Here is a 17,508-nt window from a genome sequence, read left to right on the forward strand (position 1 = left end):
GTGGGGGACGGGGCAAAAACAGGCATACATGTGATGTGAGGGGTACCCAGGGACCCCAGCCCAGGTCCAAATGCAGACTGAGCCTGGGGTTGAGGAGGGACCCTTCTTAACTCGCTGGGGTTTCATATCCATAAAATGGGAGGGCTCTCAACAGGGAAAAGACAAACCAATGGAGTCCAAGATGTATTAATAACTAACTTAAATACAACCTTGTGGTCTACACTTACAGACTCTCTCCACATCAGCCCACTCAAGGTCCCTGCCGGTGCATCTCTGTCTTCCCCAAAGTACCTCTGTGGGCAGCTCTCCATGGATGGATAGGAGAACTGAGGCTCCGTGGGGTTCCATGACCTGCCCAAGATCACCCTGTCCATGAGAGGTGGGGCAGGAAACATTCATTAGCCCCCTTAAAGCCATTCAACAACTTAAGGATGCAGACAGATGGAGTGTCCATTTGCCAGATAGGAAAACTGAGGCTCAGAGCTGTGAAGTGACTGGTCTAAGGTCACACAGCTGGGATATGAACCCAGGCAGCCTGGCAACAGAGCAAAGCAGGTACCTCATCCTCACACTCCCATCATGGTCCCATTTGACAGGCAAAGAAACTGAGGCTCACACTGGGAGGCCCAGTGTAAAAAGGGCCAGAGCCAGGATTCAAACCCGGGTCCACAGCCACCGAGCCCCGCCGTCTGGAAACTCAGCCCTCCCTGGCCTGTGCTCACACGCCCTACGAGACGGCCCACTGCCTCCCAACAGCCCCGGCGCACCCAGACCTCAGGACAAATCGCTCCCTCATCCCCTTCACTTGCAACTGAAGGCTCCTTGTGAGCTCAGGAAGCCCTTCCAACTTTCCAGTGTTTATCCCGGCTCCTCTCTGCCAGGTCCCTGGGCAAGCCTGGGCCGGTGGCGCTGATTTCAAACCAGACACGGGCACCCAGCCAAGCGCCACCGCGGTGGGAGCCGGGCGCCAGGGCAGCCAAGGCACTGCCTGCACCTGGCCCCCTCCCCTGCTCCACGGCCACTGAGGCGCCCGCCCCCCAAATCCCCAGGCCCCCAGCCCACCCCTGGGGCCAACACGGATGAATGGATGCCAGATCCCTGGTCTTGCCTGCTTCCCTGCAGGGACGAGGTACAGGGGCTCCAGAAAGCAGCACCACCACCCCCCACCCCACGCATCCACTCCAGGGGGCAGCCTGTCCTTCTGGGGCACCCGCCCACACAGCACCCATTCTGGGACTTCAGCCACTCTGAAGGCATTGGGGGCCACTACCTCCTGGCCATGGCCAGCCTCCCCAGACAGACCCAGGGAGCCAGAATGCGAAACCATCAGCCCCCATACAGGGCCCCCACCCCACGTCCAGGTCCTCCTACAATCTGTGGCCCCCAGTCTCTCTGCCCACCCTCCCTCGGCCGGGTGACCGGGCCACGCCGCATCTCCCTGCCCACCACCAAGTCCGGAAACTTCTCTTACCCAAGCACATGACCAGCCTCTGTCTCGCTCACGTCAGCTCCAAACACAACTTGAAGTAACTCTCCCACAAAAAAACAAAAAAAAAAGAAAAGAAAAAGAAAGAAGTAGAAGGTGCCAGCAAGTGGGTCAGCAGAGTCCACACGCACAGACTGGGCTGTTGGCTTCCAGAGGACACACGGCGTCCAACCTCAAACCCATCCTTCCTCCGGGGCTGACCCAGGAAGAGGGGCAACCCCACCGAGCAGCCACGCTTGCCTTCCCGCGAGACTGCGAGCTCCCACCCTGGCTCGGGGATGGGGGGGGGGGCCTGCAGCCAACCCGGGCCCCCAGGCTCCCGGCCTGATACCCCCCTTAGATGGGGCGAGCAGAACCCCCCTCCCCACGGACAACCCACGGGGCCACCTGACCCACAGCAGGGGGAAAACGCGGTGTTGGGCCACAGGATCCCTGCTTGCCTCCTGCCACTCCGGGCCTATAAACACAGGGAATTACATAAGTCCACTCCTCTTGTTGGGAAGCCAAAAGTACGAGCTTTCTCTCCCAGCCTTGGCAGTAAGTAATAATTCCTCATCGCCATGGTAACCCTGGCGGGCTTCCAGCCGACACTCGGGAGCTGAAACACGGGGAGGCCTTTTTATAGCTCGGTAGAAAAACCTCCTCACTGTTCACCGCTCCCAGGCAAAAGCGAGCTCCCCGCCGGCGTCTCCTCCTCAACCCAGTCTCCCCCGCCGAGCTGGACCATCCACCCAGAGAGCAGCATGGCTGCCCTGACCCGGACCCAGCATGAACTGACGCCTCTACTCCCATCCCTTCTTGGCCCTCCGGTCTCCAGGGTGACATGGCCACTGGGCAGGCTCTGCCTTTAAAATATTTCTGTCCTTGTCATCCCAGGAAAAGCAAACATGACCCCTTCACATTGGCATTCTGAGCCAGGGTCAGCACAGCTGACAGGCCCAGAGGGTTAAAAAAGATACAGTCACACACACACACCAGACACACACACTCACACGCACGCATGCACACTGGCCAAAATGGGTGACTTGATGGTCAGCCAGGGGTCTAGATCTTGGCTGCAGCTAGCTGTGTGACTCAAACAAGTCTGAGCTTCTCTGGGTGTCAATTTCCCCTCTGCAGTCGGCAGGCTCCTCTCAGCTTCCCCGGTGCCCTGAGCAACAGCAAGGAGGTGTCAGGAGAAGATCCAGAGGGATTTCTAGATTCACTCCCCTGCCCCCAGCAGCCAGGAGTCGGGCCCAACGCTGTTTGCCCGAGACGGCATCCTGAGTGATGCGAAGGGCTCCCTCAGGATACGGATGAGGGGAAAGGCGGCGTAGGCAGGAGGTGCAGCAAGGACAAAGGTCTGGAGGCCCGATCGACTTGGGTGCGTCGCAAAAGCAGAGAGGAAACTGATGTGGCCAAGTCCAGCGGGGATGTGGCGACGGCATTAGAATTCAAGGTCAGAGAGTGGTGGGAGAGGAGTAGGGGAGGGAGAGCATGAGAATTCTGGGCAAATCACCTAACTCCCTGGACTGCAGACACCCCAAAAGTTAATAATGATGATGAGGGGACTTCCCTGGTGGTCCAATGGCTAAGACTCTGCGTTCCCAATGCAGGGGGCCCAGGTTCGATCCCTGGTCAAGGAACTAGACCCCACATGCCGCAACTGAAAAAAAAGATCCTGCCAACTAAGACTAGGTGCAGTCAAAACAAAAAAAAATTTTTAAATAATGATGACGATAGTAATAGTAACTCATCCTGGATCCCAAGCGCTTTGTAAGCACTTCACCAGTTAACCCATCTGTCCTCAGGACAACACAACAAAAGACAGGGGCACCTAATATACAAAGAAGGAAACGGGCCCAGAGAGGTTAACTGGCTTCCCCAAGGTCACACAGCTGGGAAGTGGCTGAACTGAGGTTTGAACGGTGCAAATCTGGCTTGCATCCACCAGCGGAGAGCCATAGTGGGTTTGCAGCAGATCAGATTTACATGTGACAAAGGTTCGTGGCCACTGAACCAGCTGAGGGGCCAGAACAGCCACTAGGAGACCCCCTAATGAGACCCACGGGAAGGCCACGTGTGTGCTGATCCCCATCAGCTCACCCTTCAGCCTCTCCCAAGAAAACACTCCAGAGGATTACGGAAGAATTCGGCAGATCTGCTTTCTTTTATTGGTGGGGAAACCGAGGCACAGGAAGACGTGAGCGATCGAATGCTGTATTTTTAAACCAAAGATCCCACCCATCCACTCTCACCCTGACCATCAGAGGATCTCAAGAGCGAGCCAAACTAGCCCCACCAAAGCATAGGCAGGCGGTGGAGCCCGAAGCAGCCGGGTCAGAAAGCATGGGTTCCTTTTGTTCTTTTCTGTTTGTTTTGGACACAGACCTGCCCCCAGACTTTCTCAGAGGCTGGCCCTGGAATCAGGAGTAACACCCCAAACCCCCACCAGAAGGATTTATGCTTCGGGCAGGTTCAAAGCTAGGCCAGGTCATTCCACGGTCACTTCTTGTTTCTGCCCTACAAGGAGCCAGGGAACGAAAATGGTTTGCTGAGTGACTCTGTGAAGATGGGAAATCATCATAGACCAGAAACAGCCCCAGGCAGCCCCCTCGAGATAGAGCCAGCCACCAAAACCAAGCTCATGTTCAGAATATGTTAGTGTGCGGCCGTCTGCTTAGCAAGAGAAGTCCTCATTCCCCAAGACTCTGATGGCGAGCATCCCTCGGTGTTCTAAAAAACCAAGATTCACCAGCATGTACTTCCAGAAATCTGTCTGTGGGCAAAGCTTTGGACGATGGGAAAGACCAGTGATATTACAGAATACACAGTGATGGGGATCACAGAAGTAGGAGGGGTCCCTAGGCCGAGTGGCCCTGGGCAAGATCTCAGTCTCTGCAGACATCAGTCTGCTCAGCTGTGAAATGGGGGCACACCTGTCTGCTGCCTCTGTTGGGGTCAGCAGAAACTACATCTGTTTTGGGAGGAGCCTCAGGAGACCAGAGGGGACCCGTGGTCATGGCTCCCATTCAGCCTTCAGTCCCGAGGGGAAGGGATCCTTGCTCACTCCCTCTCCTTGCGGCTGCTTCCTGATCCAGCCAGGCTCTAAGATAAGGTTGGGAGCAGAGCGGGGGCTGGGGGAAGAGAAAGAGAAAAATGAGTTAGAAACATCTGGTTGGGACTTCCCTGGGGGCGCAGTGGATGAGAATCTGCCTGCCAATGTTGGGGACACAGGTTCGGCCCCTGGTCTGGGAGGATCCCACGTGCTGAGAAGCAGCTATGCCTGTGCGCCACAACTACTGAAACCCACATACCCTACAGCCCACGCTCTGCAGCAAGAGAAGCTGCCATGATGAGAAGCTCTCGCACCCCAACTACAGAGAAGCCCTGCTTGCCGCAACTAGAGAAAGCCGGCACACAGCAATGAAGACTCAGCGCAGCCAAAAACAAACAAATTAAACTTTAAAAAGAAAGAAACATCTGGCTGTTTTTACCTCCTCCTTTCCTTTCCTGAAGCCCAGCACTCCCAGATTTGGGCGGGTGACTACTGATCAACTACTCAGAAGGTGACTTTGTGGATGTTCATCCATACAATGTGATATTCTTCAGCCGGAGAAAGGAATGAAGTACTGAGTCATGCAACCACGTGGACGAACCTCGAAAACATCATGCCCAGGGCCAGAAGTCAGACATGAAAGGTCACATTTTGTATGATCCCATTTATAGGAAATGTCCAGAGCAGGCAAATCCAAAGAGACAGAAAGCTCTGTCTGCCTGGTGGCTGCCAGGATTTGCGAGGAGGAAGGGTGAAAGTGCCTGCTGATGGGTTCAGAGGCTCCTTACAGGGTGATGGAGCTGTTTTATAATTAGAAGTATCGGTTGTACAACACTGTTTACATACTAAACACCAATGAGTCATGCACCTTTTTTTGGCTGCACCACGAGATATGTAGGATCTTAACTCCTCCACCAAGGATCGAACCAGTGTTCCCTGCAGTGGAAACACAGACTCAATCACTGGACCACCAGAGAGGTCCCTGAACTGTGCACTTTCCAATGGTAAATTTTACATGATGTGAATTTCGTCTAAATTCAAAATGAATAAAAAGATGGTTTGGTTGAACAGAGTCCACTCCAATCCAGTTTACTGACCTTCTGAAAGCTGTGCCCACCTCTAAGAGTCCGTGACCCCAGGCCTGGAGACACCAGACATTTAGGGAGCCCCGGTGATACACACCAGGCACAAAGAATACAGCAGGAACAAGAAAAGGATCCCTGCCCCCGTGGGGGTGACTTGGGAAAAGGTGAGGAAGTCAGCAACAGAAAAGATGTGATGACATCAAGGAACGGCAGCAGCTATGGACGGGTGGTTTCTGGGGAGGTGACAGTTCAACAGTGGCCTGGATGGAGTAAGAGAGAGAGATGTGGAAACTTCTCAGGGAACAGTGTCCCAAGCTGACCAAACAGCCAGGGCAGAGGCCCTGAGGCTGCTGTCCTCGGTGAGTTCCGGGAGCAGCCAGGAGCCCGCAAAGCAAGCGTGGCAGGGGAGGTGGGCCTGGAGGGATCAGGTAGGGCTTCACAGCCCACAAACAGATCTCGAAGTGTGATTTAAATAAAATCCAGGCAGATGAATGGATAAAGAAGCTGCAGCACATATGTAATGAAGTATTACCCAGCCATCAAAAGGAATGAAACAGGGTCATTTGCAGTGATACGATGAATATGGAGTCTGTCATACAGAATGAAGTCAGAAAGAGGAAAACGAACATCGTACATTAACGCATATACATGGAAGTCTAGAAAAATGGTACCGATGAACCTATATGCAGGGTAGGAATAGAGACGCAGACATAGAGAACAGACACAGTGAGGTGGGGGCAGGCGAACTGAGAGAGGATGAACTGAGAGAGTAGCACTGACATGTATACACTCCCACGTATAGTAGATGCTCGAGCATTTTAAAGAAACCATCCCCCCCAAAAAGAAAAGAAACCATCCCTTCCCCCAAGAGCTCCCCACCCAGGCTGAGCCAGACAAGAACAGACCCCAAAGAACCCAGACACCCTTCCCTGAAAGCGGGATCCATGAGCCACTCATAGGCAGCTGGCAGGAAGAGGGCCTCCCTGAGGGGGAGACTTCCCCAGACCAAATGCACTGTACTTCATCATATCTTCCAGGCACAAAAGCATCACATTAAACCCTTGGCCGTGCTGGCTAAAGGCAGTGAACTGGCCCCTAGGGCTGGTTTCCTGTGTGCTGCTTTTATTTTAAAAAGGGGCTGCCCCCACCGGCAACAGCTGTGAACTGGCCTCGGGCAGGGCTAATTGCTGCACGTCCAAGTGCAGAGCCATCCTGCAGCCAAGGGCACAGAGCAACTGGCAAGGATCGCTGGGGGAGGGGGACCCACACCCAGAAGCAGAGGAAGGAGGTGTCCAGGAAAGCTCTTGGCCACCACCAGCCCCCAGATGCCAGGACTCAACCCAGGAAGGACAAATTACACCAGCCCCGGGACACACACCCTCCCAACGTGCCAGGCGCTGGGAAGAACAGGCTTCCCACATGTTCCTTGATGCCTCACAACAACCCAAAAGGATACTGTCAACCTCGTTTTACAGATGGGGAAACCAAGGAACAGAGACGTGAAGTGACTTGTCCGAGGGCATACGGCTAGGAGTGGCCTAGTCAGGATCTGAATGCCCCAGTCACTAACCACTCGGCTAGACTGTCTCTCAGACCAGGTTGAGCTCCTCTGGAGAACTCTGGGATTAATTCTGCAGCCTCAGGCCTCCACTCAAGGAGACGGCATCTCTCTGGAGGCCTAAAACGTGACTTTCCAAGTCTTAGGACCTTCTGTGACATTCCATGGACCAGTCTGCCTAGATCATAGAGGGCAAAATATTTTTAAATGAAAGTCACAGCTAAGCACAAGAGGCCACAGAAGGATGATGGGCAGCTGTGGCCAACAGGGAAGCTCTTTCGGACACACATCATGTTTTGTTTTGTTTTTAAATTAGGGCATTGCTTATAAAATTCAGATTTCCAGCTTCTCTCGGAAAAAAATCAGAATATCCAGCAGGCTGGTTAGCCACAATCCCCACCCCTCCCATTTGCCTCATTCCTTTCCTTGACTGCATCTGAGTTAGGGACACTCCTTCCCCTTACCTTAGCCACCTCCACCCAACAGTAAAAATAGCTAAACAAACGCTGAAGGCCTCATTCAGTAAGGAAATGGCAAAGAGCAAGGGGGGCTGTTCTTGGGGCTTCAGGCGACTCTTCCTCCTCCTGGTTTGCTGTGCTGGTGGCATGAATTTGCCTGAGAACAAAGCCCACACAGAAGGAAGCAGAACTGACACAAAGCGAGCTCTCCAAGGTGTGGTTTGAGCCCCTGGATCCAGCCATGACTGAACTTGCCCTACCCTGGACACTCTGCCAATAGGAGCACCCATCGATTCCTCCTTGTGGCCTAAACCAGCCTAAATGTATCTCCACCATGACTCAGGAGTCCTAACAAATCACCCTCAGGTCTCGCCTCCATTGACACTTGTCCAAAGAAGCCTGTCCTGACCCAGAGGGAAATTGGAAACTTGTTACGCTCCAGTGATGGTCTGAACTCTGTCCGTGTGACCCTTGATGTCACTTGTTTAACTGACCCTCTCCCTCCGGACACTAAACTCCTCAAAGGCACAAATGATGCCTGACTTTTTCCATCATTCTGACTCCGGAACATTCCATGTGCCCAGTAAATGTAAATTAACCAGCTAGCAAAAGAACAAAAGAAGGAAACCAAAGTCATGGATGTCTGCCTTAAATGCGATAAAGGGCCTAACCCCTGATGCCTACAGAACAGCCTCAGATCCAGAGAACCAACCTGGTGACTCGGACTCTCTTTCAGCCAGGTAGGGCTCCTCAGCATTCCTGGGACATCGTGACCCCAGGGCCTTTGCATAAGCCGATCTCTCTACCCCGCTGGCTCATCCCTCTTCCTTGCACAGGTCTGGTTCCTTCTCTTGGTCCAGGTCCCAGTTCAACTGCCACCTCCTTGGAGACTACCTGTGATTCCTTGACCTAAAGCAAGTAGCCCCCCACCCCCAAACCACCCCCCTGAAAAGCAGAATTGTTCCACACTGTTATTCCACAGCCAGGATTTCCCTGCCTTGTAAGAGCATGTGTGTTTACTACACTGTCCATCTCCCCATCAGCCCATAGGATCCACAAGGCAAGGGCCTGGCGTCTTGTTGGCTGAGTATCACAACCCACTCCCTCTCCCAGGAGGCCACGGGGACACCAGGCTGGCTGCAAGGAGGCAGGAAGCAGACCCCCTCATGTCCTGACCAATCCTGCCCAGCCCAGAGCAGCTGCTGCATGCCTGAGGGCCCTACGTGACACACAGAGCCTGGCCCGCCGCCGATGCGGCTCTGCCAAGAGATTCAGTCTGGCTCCAGGCTCAGGGAGGGCTGCAGGTGGTGCCTGCACGGTCCCCACAATTAACAGCAGGTGCCATGGAGTCAAGCTTCCTGGGTTCAAATCCCAGCTCTGCCAGCTGCCAGCTGTGTGACCTTAGGCACATCACTTAACCTCTCTGTGCCTGCAGCGTCCTTCCATATAAAACAAGGCTGGTAATACTAGCCCTTACCTTATACGGCAGCCTTGAGAACATGAGTGGGTGTATATGACATATTTAGAACACAGCCTGGCATAAAAGTATATGGGCAGGAATCATTAGAAACTCTAGGGTTCATAATAATGATAACAGCAAACTCTCACACCAAGGCAAGCAAAAAAAATCAGGAAGTGTTAGCTTGAGTAATAAATGTAGCATTTTCTCTGTGCCTGTTTGAGGTGCTTTACAGGAGTTCCTCCAAAATATGTTTCTTATTCAACAAAGGTATGTTTGTTCTTCATTCAACCGGCTTGTTCCAGCTCTTCCAGGCAGCCTCCCCAGATTGCTCCAACCCTCAGGAGCGACATGAACACACACAATTCCTCATGTGAGCCTATCGTCAATTCCCCCTTTCCATCCCAGGCTACAGAGAGGGACAGGAGAGCCCCCAAGCCCCACCAGACTAAAGTCAGCACATGCATGCTGCATACTAGCCCAAGCGGCAGCTCCTGCTGGACTCTCAGAAGTGCAGGCCCCATCAGGCACCCCAGAAAGTGAAGGGTGCTCCTTCCCTGCAGTCTGCAAAGGGGCAATTCCTGGTGGAGGCCTGGGTGTCCCAAGGGCTCAGGGCCCACTGCCCCTGACAGGGTCAAACGTCCGAGACACAGGGCACACTGTGAAAGGACAGGCAGTGACTTCTGCTGAGGGGTCTGGGGTCTCCAGAGACGGCGAATGAGAACAACAATGCCCCCAGAGCCACTCCCATCCTTCCTGTCCCCCACACGAGGTGGGCGCAACTATCTCCTGGCCCCCAAGCACAGCTAGGGACCTGGTGAAGCCAGCCTTTGCTAAGCATGGCCCCTCCACTTCTCAGACAGGAGAGGTACCCCTCTTCATGCCAGGGACCTGACGTGGCCCCAGACAAGATGGTAAGAGTTGGTTAGAATGCCAGCTCCAGCACCTCACTCAAGTCCCTCTACCTCACTGAGCCTCAGTTTCCTCATCTGGAAAATGGGCTGGGTCTAATGATCTTTGGCACAGTACCTACCATAGACAGTACCAGGAGTGCCCAAAGAGCCAGCAAATCAAAGCCACAAAGAAAGAAAGGTCTAGAAAGAAGTCATTTTAATTTCTGCAAATGGGCTTGCTTTCTCATTACACGAAACTTAATTTTACGTGTCATGTTTCAGAATGGTTTCTGTTCGGATTTACAGCAATTGTGGAAAGCATGACCTGATCTTTCCAGCACTTAAACCTCTTGGGGCCTTCAGCCCCCCCCAAATTAGCATCTCCCTCTGAGGGCACATGCCTAGCAGAGACAGCTCTCCATGTGTCTGTGTCCCACACAAGACGACCTAGAGACTAAGACAGGAGACCCAGAAGGATGCAGGCTCTGGGGCAGACAGCCTGGTTCAAATCTCACTGGCTGTGTGACCTCAGGCAAGTCACTTAACCTCTCTATTCCTCAATTTCTTCATCAGCAAAGTAGAGACGACAACAATCTCTACTTCACAGGCAGGACTGGAAAATTAAATAAATGATAATAAAGTACAGCATGATTACTATGATAAACCCTGTTCTTGTTACCGCCGTCATTTGCTGCAATTTCAGAAGGTTTAGAATCCTGACTGCAGGAAAAAGACAAGAACACCTGGATCCATGGGGTCTGGGGGACCCCACCACCACCTAGGCTCACCAGGAGCCCCAAAAAGCAGGGCCTCCCTCCTCCCACCAGCTGAGGGCAGGGAATCCTATCAGATGGAAGGAGACACATGTCAGAACCGAAGATTAAAAACAAGTACAATTATCGGGCAGGCATCCATCCATAATTATGAATCTGATGTTATTAGGCACCCCACTAATTTCATTACTTATTTATTTACAGGATTGCTTATTTAATTTGCAGGCCTCCTTCCCCGAAAAGTCATCTTAGCTCACACTCCTTGGGCAAGGAAGGAGGGGACCCTCTTCTCTGTCGCCCTGCCCCATTCCTGGGCTTCGTCACCCCAAAACAGCTCCCCGGAAGGTCTCTATGACTGAAACCCAAAGGTTGACATGCACTCAACAGTGCTGGGTGCCCACAGACAGTATGTGACCTGAAAGGCAGAAGGTACAAAATGTCCTTTATACCCTCATCTCAGGGTGATTCTAGGCACCCCCGCCCAGCCACTGATTTCTGAGGTGACCCTCTGGGCCAGCAAGCACATTGGTAGAACAATGGGGCCGGTACTTCCCAGCTTGGAGATGGAGAAAGAGCACTCCACTCTCACCGGATGACCTTCTGTAAGTCACCTGACCTCTTAGAGGCTCAGTTTCCTCATCTGTCAAATGGGAGTATTTAGGACAACACCCACAGTCAGCTAACCTTAAAACCGCCAACTGCCACTAGTCAACGCTACCCTGTGGCTTCAGCCAATGCAATAAGGCAAGAAAAAGCAAAGTGGCTTCAAGACTTTATAGCTTCATTCATTAATAGCCAAGAAATGGATACAACCTAAACGTCTATCAGCTCATCAATGAATAAACAAATGGAATCATATATGCACACAATGACAAATGAATCTCAAAAACTTCACACAGTGAAAGAAGCCAAACACCAAAAAGTACACACTTTAAGATAATTTTAGTACAAAAACCTAGAAGATTCTATAACCTCTATGAAAGCAGATCAGTGGGTGTCAGGGGATGGAGATTTTTGGGGGTGATAGAAACCCTCCTGATGATGGTAGTCATATGAATGTTTACATTTTGCCAAAACTCACAGAACTGAACTCTTAAAATGGGTGCATCTTTTTACAGGTTAATTCCATCTCAGTAAGGCTGTTTTTCTTTTTAACTGTAACAGAAAAACATATGCATATATTAACACCACAAATTCCAATCCCCATGCCCAGGGACTATATTCTCATTTCCAGCTCAGGTCTGCTAGTTCCTTTACTGTCCCTCAAGTTTCCCCAAAGGCCCTGATTTATAAGCCCTGGACAAGGCAGATCAGGGTTGAATCCCAGATTTATCCCTTCCTTCCTGAGTCATTTAGGGAAAATCACTTTTGCCTCTCTGCTTGTCAGGTTCCCCATCTACCGAAGCAGGGTTATAAATAGAATGATCATTGGAGAATTATGGTGGAGTAAAACGCACCAAGGTGAAGTACCTGCTGCAGGCCCTGGCATACAGCAGGGGCCCCATTACTGCTACTGCAAAATAATGAACGAGCAAGGACCCGGCCCATTGTGGACAGGGTTGGCCAGGATTCTTGTCCCCCAGGCACGTACAAGCCCCTCACTGCCAGATGAGACTCCAAGTCCAGGTAGTTGCCCCCATCACTGAAAGCTCCAGACTGCCAAGGTTCCAGCATTTAATGGATGTCTGCTGTCCAGGACAGGACAAGTCTCCTTGACTCCACCCAACTCAATCCTCCTAGGAGAGCGGACACAAAAGGATGAAGGCCAGGTGGGGAGGAGCTCGCCCTGAGGGCGGTGTGGTGCACCCTGAGAGGTCGTCTGGGGACAGGAGCTGGCTGGTGGAGAGGACCTCCTGGGAGAGAGGGTGCCTTAGCGGTCAGGCCATCATGAGTAACTGGGGCAGGACAGGCTGACCCGGAGCCCACTCACTTATGTAGGAAGAAGGATGATGGGAAAAGGACGACGGGGAGGGGACTTCGGGAACTGAGGTGCAGATGCTGTGCCGGCCTCCCGTGTGCCTGTCTGAGGGCGGCTCCGGCTGCCCTGTGAGTGGTGGAGCGGGCAGGCAGCGCCTGGGAGCCCGGGCAGGCGGGGCGTCCCCCGGGCCCGATTAGAGGGCCAGCCGCAGGCAGACACGCTCAACTGTCAGCCTCATCCTCCCAGACGCCATCAGAGGCACCATTAATTGCTGTCATTTGAGGGTAGCCTGTGGAGAGAAGGAGGGGGGCTGTGGGAAGGGGAGGGGAAGGAAAAGGGAGGAGGAGCAGGGAGCTGTGAGGGATGGAGAGAGGAGAGGAGAGGAAGGAAGGCGGGGGAAGGACAGCTGGCTAGGGCTGAGCGCCCTGAACTGGAAGGAGAGAGAACCACCCATACATTCTCCTCTTCCACCCAACGGAGGGACCAGGGCCCCCCCACCTAGGGACATGCCCATCAACCCATTGCCCAGGTGGGGCAAACAGAGTCCAGACAGGTGTGATTCTGCCTGTCCCAGTCCCCTGAACCTTCCCCCATCCCCTCCACATACAATTGGCCACTTGTCTGCCTGGGAGTTGGTTGGTCCCAATCTTCCTCCCCAGGAGATCCAGAAAGCCCCCCTCCTGCCCACCTTCAGCGTTCAGCCACACTCATCTCCTCACTCCTTATGTATACACCACCAGGCACCATACTGGGAGAGACTCAAGGCTCGTGCGAACCCCACTTTCCCACCTATACCCTGCACTCACGCAATTCCCCACCATGAGGTCAAAACCTACACCTAGCTTAGGGACCCAAACACCACCTCCTCCAACACATCACCTTTTGCAACTCAGTTTCCTTGTCTGCTGAATGGGCATAAGGACAGCAGAGTGTTGAAGTGTTTGCAGCTGCTGTTTCATGATCATTCAGGACTTCCATCCCCCTTGACTCACACACAGCTTCCCTTCTCCCTCTTATTGTGGTTTTTTTCTCAGAAATACCTGTTCCCCTGAACCTGAATCCAGCCCCACCAGAACCCCCACTCCAGCCCCCGATGGTAGGGTGAGAAGGGTCTCAGAAGGCCCCTGAGCTGCCAACTGGGAGCTCCTGGGCATGGGAGAGGAGCCCAGAGCATCCACCCAACCTCCATGCCCCCTGGGGGCCTCCCTCCCAGCTGCCCCCGCCTGTCCCCAGACAGGACTCATCTCTGGGCTGAGGAGACACTTGGGTCCTGCCAGGGGGGCTCCTGGGAGCACTGACTTCCTCGGCAGGGGGAGGGACCTCCTCTCTCCCTCCCTGCTGTCTGCCTCCCACCTTCCTCACACGTGATGGATCGCCCCAGAGGAGGAAGCTAAGTGCTTGCAGACAAAAAGCCCTTTTATCGTCCTCGGGTGGGCCACTGGCGTGACAAGCAGATAACTCAGCCACAGGAGGAAGGCTCTCCATTAGGCCTTCGATGGGGATTGATGGAGGACGGAGAGGCAGAGGAGGAGTGGAGGGAAAAACACCCCCAGGCAAGGCCACCTGCCTTCCAACTTCAAAGGCATCAAGAAGGCCAGGTAGAAAGCCCGGCTGGGCTGACCACCTCTGTGGGGACCACCACCGGTGTCACCCGTGCTCCCTGCCTCCAAGATGAAACCTACCACTGCTGTGGGACCAAAGGCCTGGCTCAGGAAGCAGACAACCTCCAAGGCTGTCCTTCCCTCCTGCCTACCGGAGAGGCCCAAAGGCTCAGAACAAAGGAATGAGGTCTGACTCAAGAAAATCCCAGCCAGGTGACTCATACAGACTCCTGCAAACCAGGAGGCCCATTCCATATAGCCTCAGGGCCTTTGCACAGACTGTTCCCTCTGCCTGGGTCACCCTTCCTCTAGAGACCTACACCCTTCCTCCAAAGACCTCTTGCAGGTCTTTGCTCAAATGCTACCTTCTCAGGGAGGCCACTTTGATCCCCCCCTCCCATTTGAAACTGCAACCCCCAGACTACTTGCACACTCCCCAGACACCCTTCCTGTTGGTTCTTCACCCTAGTGCTCCCCACTGAAGGACACACCATGTATCTGACTTGGGAACTGTCTGTCTCGCCTAAGGAGGACAAGATGCTTGTCTGTCTTACTCCCAGCTCTAGCTCCAGCCCCAGAACAGGGCCTGGCACACAGTGCTTTAGAAAGAATTGTTCAATGAATGAATGTATTCAGAAGAAGAATAAAATCTCCCAGGAGCAGTCAGAAACTGCCCAGCAGTGCCCTCAGTAATCCTTGGAGGACACCCATTTGTCAGATGAGGAAACTAAGGCACAAAAGTGTCTCAGCTTCCCGGGACTTGCACCCAGGTCTGCAGGAGGCTTCCCAGGTGGCACTAGTGCTAAACAATCTGCCCTGCCAATGCAGGAGATCCCTGGCTCAAGAGGATCCCCTGGAGGAGGGCATGGCAACCCACTCCAGTATTCTTGTCTGGAAAATTCCATGGACAGAGGAGCCTGGCGGGCTACGGTCCAGGGGGCTGCAAAGAGTCAGACATGACTTAGCACATATGCACTGTGAGAGGTCCACCCACTGCAAAACCACCCCAGAGACTCAGGATGCCAGTCCAGGGCTGGATATCACAGATGAGACAACCAAAACTCACCCTCAATCTGCCTCTCAGTGTTTTAGCCTGAGAGAAACCCTTTCCCATCTCTCAGCCTCAGTTTGCTCCTCTGCAGAATGGGGCTGCATAAGTGACCACACTCCCACTGTCCCATCCAGAGCACTGCTCCAGTCCCAACTGCACTAGTGTGGCCCTGATGGGGGAACAGCAGTGACCAGTACTCAGCAGCCAGAGGAGAAGGTAACAGATCTTGACCCCACCGCGAACACCAAGGGCCAGAGTTGGGGCTCTTCAGACCCTCCTCCAATCCTCCCTGGAGTCAGGCCTGGCTGACAATCCTCTCTAGTCCTGGAAGAACAGCTTCGTCAATAAGAGGTAAAGAAAGATGCTGGAGGGACTTTCCTGGTGAGCCAGTGGTTAAGACTCCGCACTTCCAATGCAGGGGGCACAAGTCCAGTCTGCAGTCAAGGAACTAAGATCCCACATCCAGAGCACATGGCCAAGAAAATATATATTAAAAAAAAAAAAAAGAAACGGAAAATGTTGGGGGTACTAAATGAGTGCTTCCTGCCTGCTGAGAACTGGTGCCTGCGATAGCCCATGCCCTATGTCCCAAGCCCCAGTGGCTGAACACCAATCCCAATCAGTGGCACAGAGCTGGGAAGGGGCCAAGCTGACGTCTGCAAAGGGCCAGCGCCTGCTCCCCAGCAGCCGCACCCACTGACCAGCCCTTCCTCACTGGCACGGATTGCGTGGGCACCCCATGTACCCTCCAGATGTGTCTCTGCTTCTTCCCCAAAATTCCTGGCTCTCTGGAAGAGCTGGGGGTTGGGGAGGGGGAGGGAGTGGCATTTGGGAGGGAGTGGCATGTCCTCATCACATCCATAGGGGTCTCCGGGGGACAGGACTGCCTCTCCCAGGCCTGGAACAGCTGGCAGCACCCTGTCCTGGGAGCCAAAGACAACACACAGGGAGGGGGCCTGCAAACTCAGCCCCTCCTCTGCTAGGGCACCTGGCCACTTCAACAAAGATCCTAGCAACGATCTGTTCATCACCAGTTCTATGGGAGCATTTGATTCCATCCCCATTCTACAGATGCAGAAACTAAGGTATGAGGTGGCTCAGGGCCTTGTCCGAAGTCACAAAGACGATAAGTGGCAGAGCGCAACATGCACTCAGCAGTCAGGGTCTGGGCTCCTAGCTCAGGACCACTCGCCTCCCCTGATTTAAAAAAATAAAATAAAATAAAAGACGCCTCCCTCTCTGGCTAGCCAGACCAATACCTGAATCCCCTCCTCCAAGCCTGTGTTTGGGTTTCCCTGGTGGTCCAGTGGTTAGGACTTTGGTGCTTTTCACTGCCGGGGGCCTGGGTTCAATCCCTAGTCAGGCAACTAAGATCCAACAAATTGCACTGCACAGCCAAAGAAAAGACAAGCCTCTGCCCAGCCCACTGACCCACATCTGGTCTACCTTCTCTTCCCCCTGACACTCCAAACCTTGCCAGTGCCCCCTGTGGGCTCCCTACAGTCCCTCTGGGGAAGAAGCTCTCTGGGGCGACCCCTGCCTTCAGAGGTACCAGGTGGGTGGTGGAGGCAGGGAGGGCAGCGGGCACAGACATGCCCAACACCAGCCTCCGTCTGCCCAGTGAAACGGCTGTGAAATGCGTTGAGGAAGCCTCTGCCGGGTTCCCTGGGAAGGTCAAAGAATTAGTCTCAGCCAGCTCTTTGCTTCCAGCTGAGACATGCAACAGGTGATCTATGCGTGCCTCCCTTTCCTCATTTGTTAAAATGAGGATAACAGTCCGTTTTGCAGCATCACCACAAGGGTGACAAAACGGGGTCACATGAAAAGCCCTAATGCTGATGGACTTTTGAGCACCTCCTCTGGGCCAGACGCTGTCCCACAGCAGCGCACTGAACCGTTGCAGTGACCCCAGCTGGGGACTGCTCATTACCCCTGGTTTACGGAAGGGGAGATGGAGACACAGGGAGGTGAGCGACCTGCCCTGGGCGCTCGGCATGAAAGTGGCTGAGACTGGGACCCAGGTCACATCTTCTCCCACTGGGCACAGTGACCACAGCGGCGCACCGGGGTCCAGCCCCGCACCCAGCCCCGCACCCTCCTCCAACATCCAACGTCCCAGCTCAAGGGCCTGCACACTGGCCCCGCCCTCTCTGAGCCTGCACACTGACTCCGCCCTCTGAATCTGCACA

At 53.7% G+C, this 17,508-nt stretch overlaps 1 protein-coding gene and 1 non-coding gene across 19 annotated transcripts in view; one reads left to right on the top strand and one right to left on the bottom strand.

Annotated features, from left to right (window-relative positions):
- Positions 1 to 17,508, bottom strand: part of NCOR2 (nuclear receptor corepressor 2) — a 232,076-nt gene that overhangs the window by 180,550 nt on the left and 34,018 nt on the right. For 2 of the 18 annotated variants that reach the window (XM_065904618.1, XM_065904617.1), the window contains exon 1: positions 1,472 to 1,746. The exons of the other annotated variants lie outside the window; for them this stretch is intronic. The gene's annotated coding sequence lies outside the window, so the exon portion shown is untranslated. Of the gene's footprint in view, positions 1 to 1,471; positions 1,747 to 17,508 lie in introns of those variants that run through there. 18 annotated transcript variants of the gene reach the window in all.
- On the top strand, positions 3,039 to 3,111 carry TRNAG-CCC (transfer RNA glycine (anticodon CCC)). Its single transcript has one exon. It is a non-coding gene; the product is annotated as a tRNA-Gly (tRNA).

The sequence above is a fragment of the Muntiacus reevesi genome, chromosome 13, assembly GCF_963930625.1.
Source record: "Muntiacus reevesi chromosome 13, mMunRee1.1, whole genome shotgun sequence".
Lineage (NCBI taxonomy): Eukaryota > Metazoa > Chordata > Mammalia > Artiodactyla > Cervidae > Muntiacus > Muntiacus reevesi.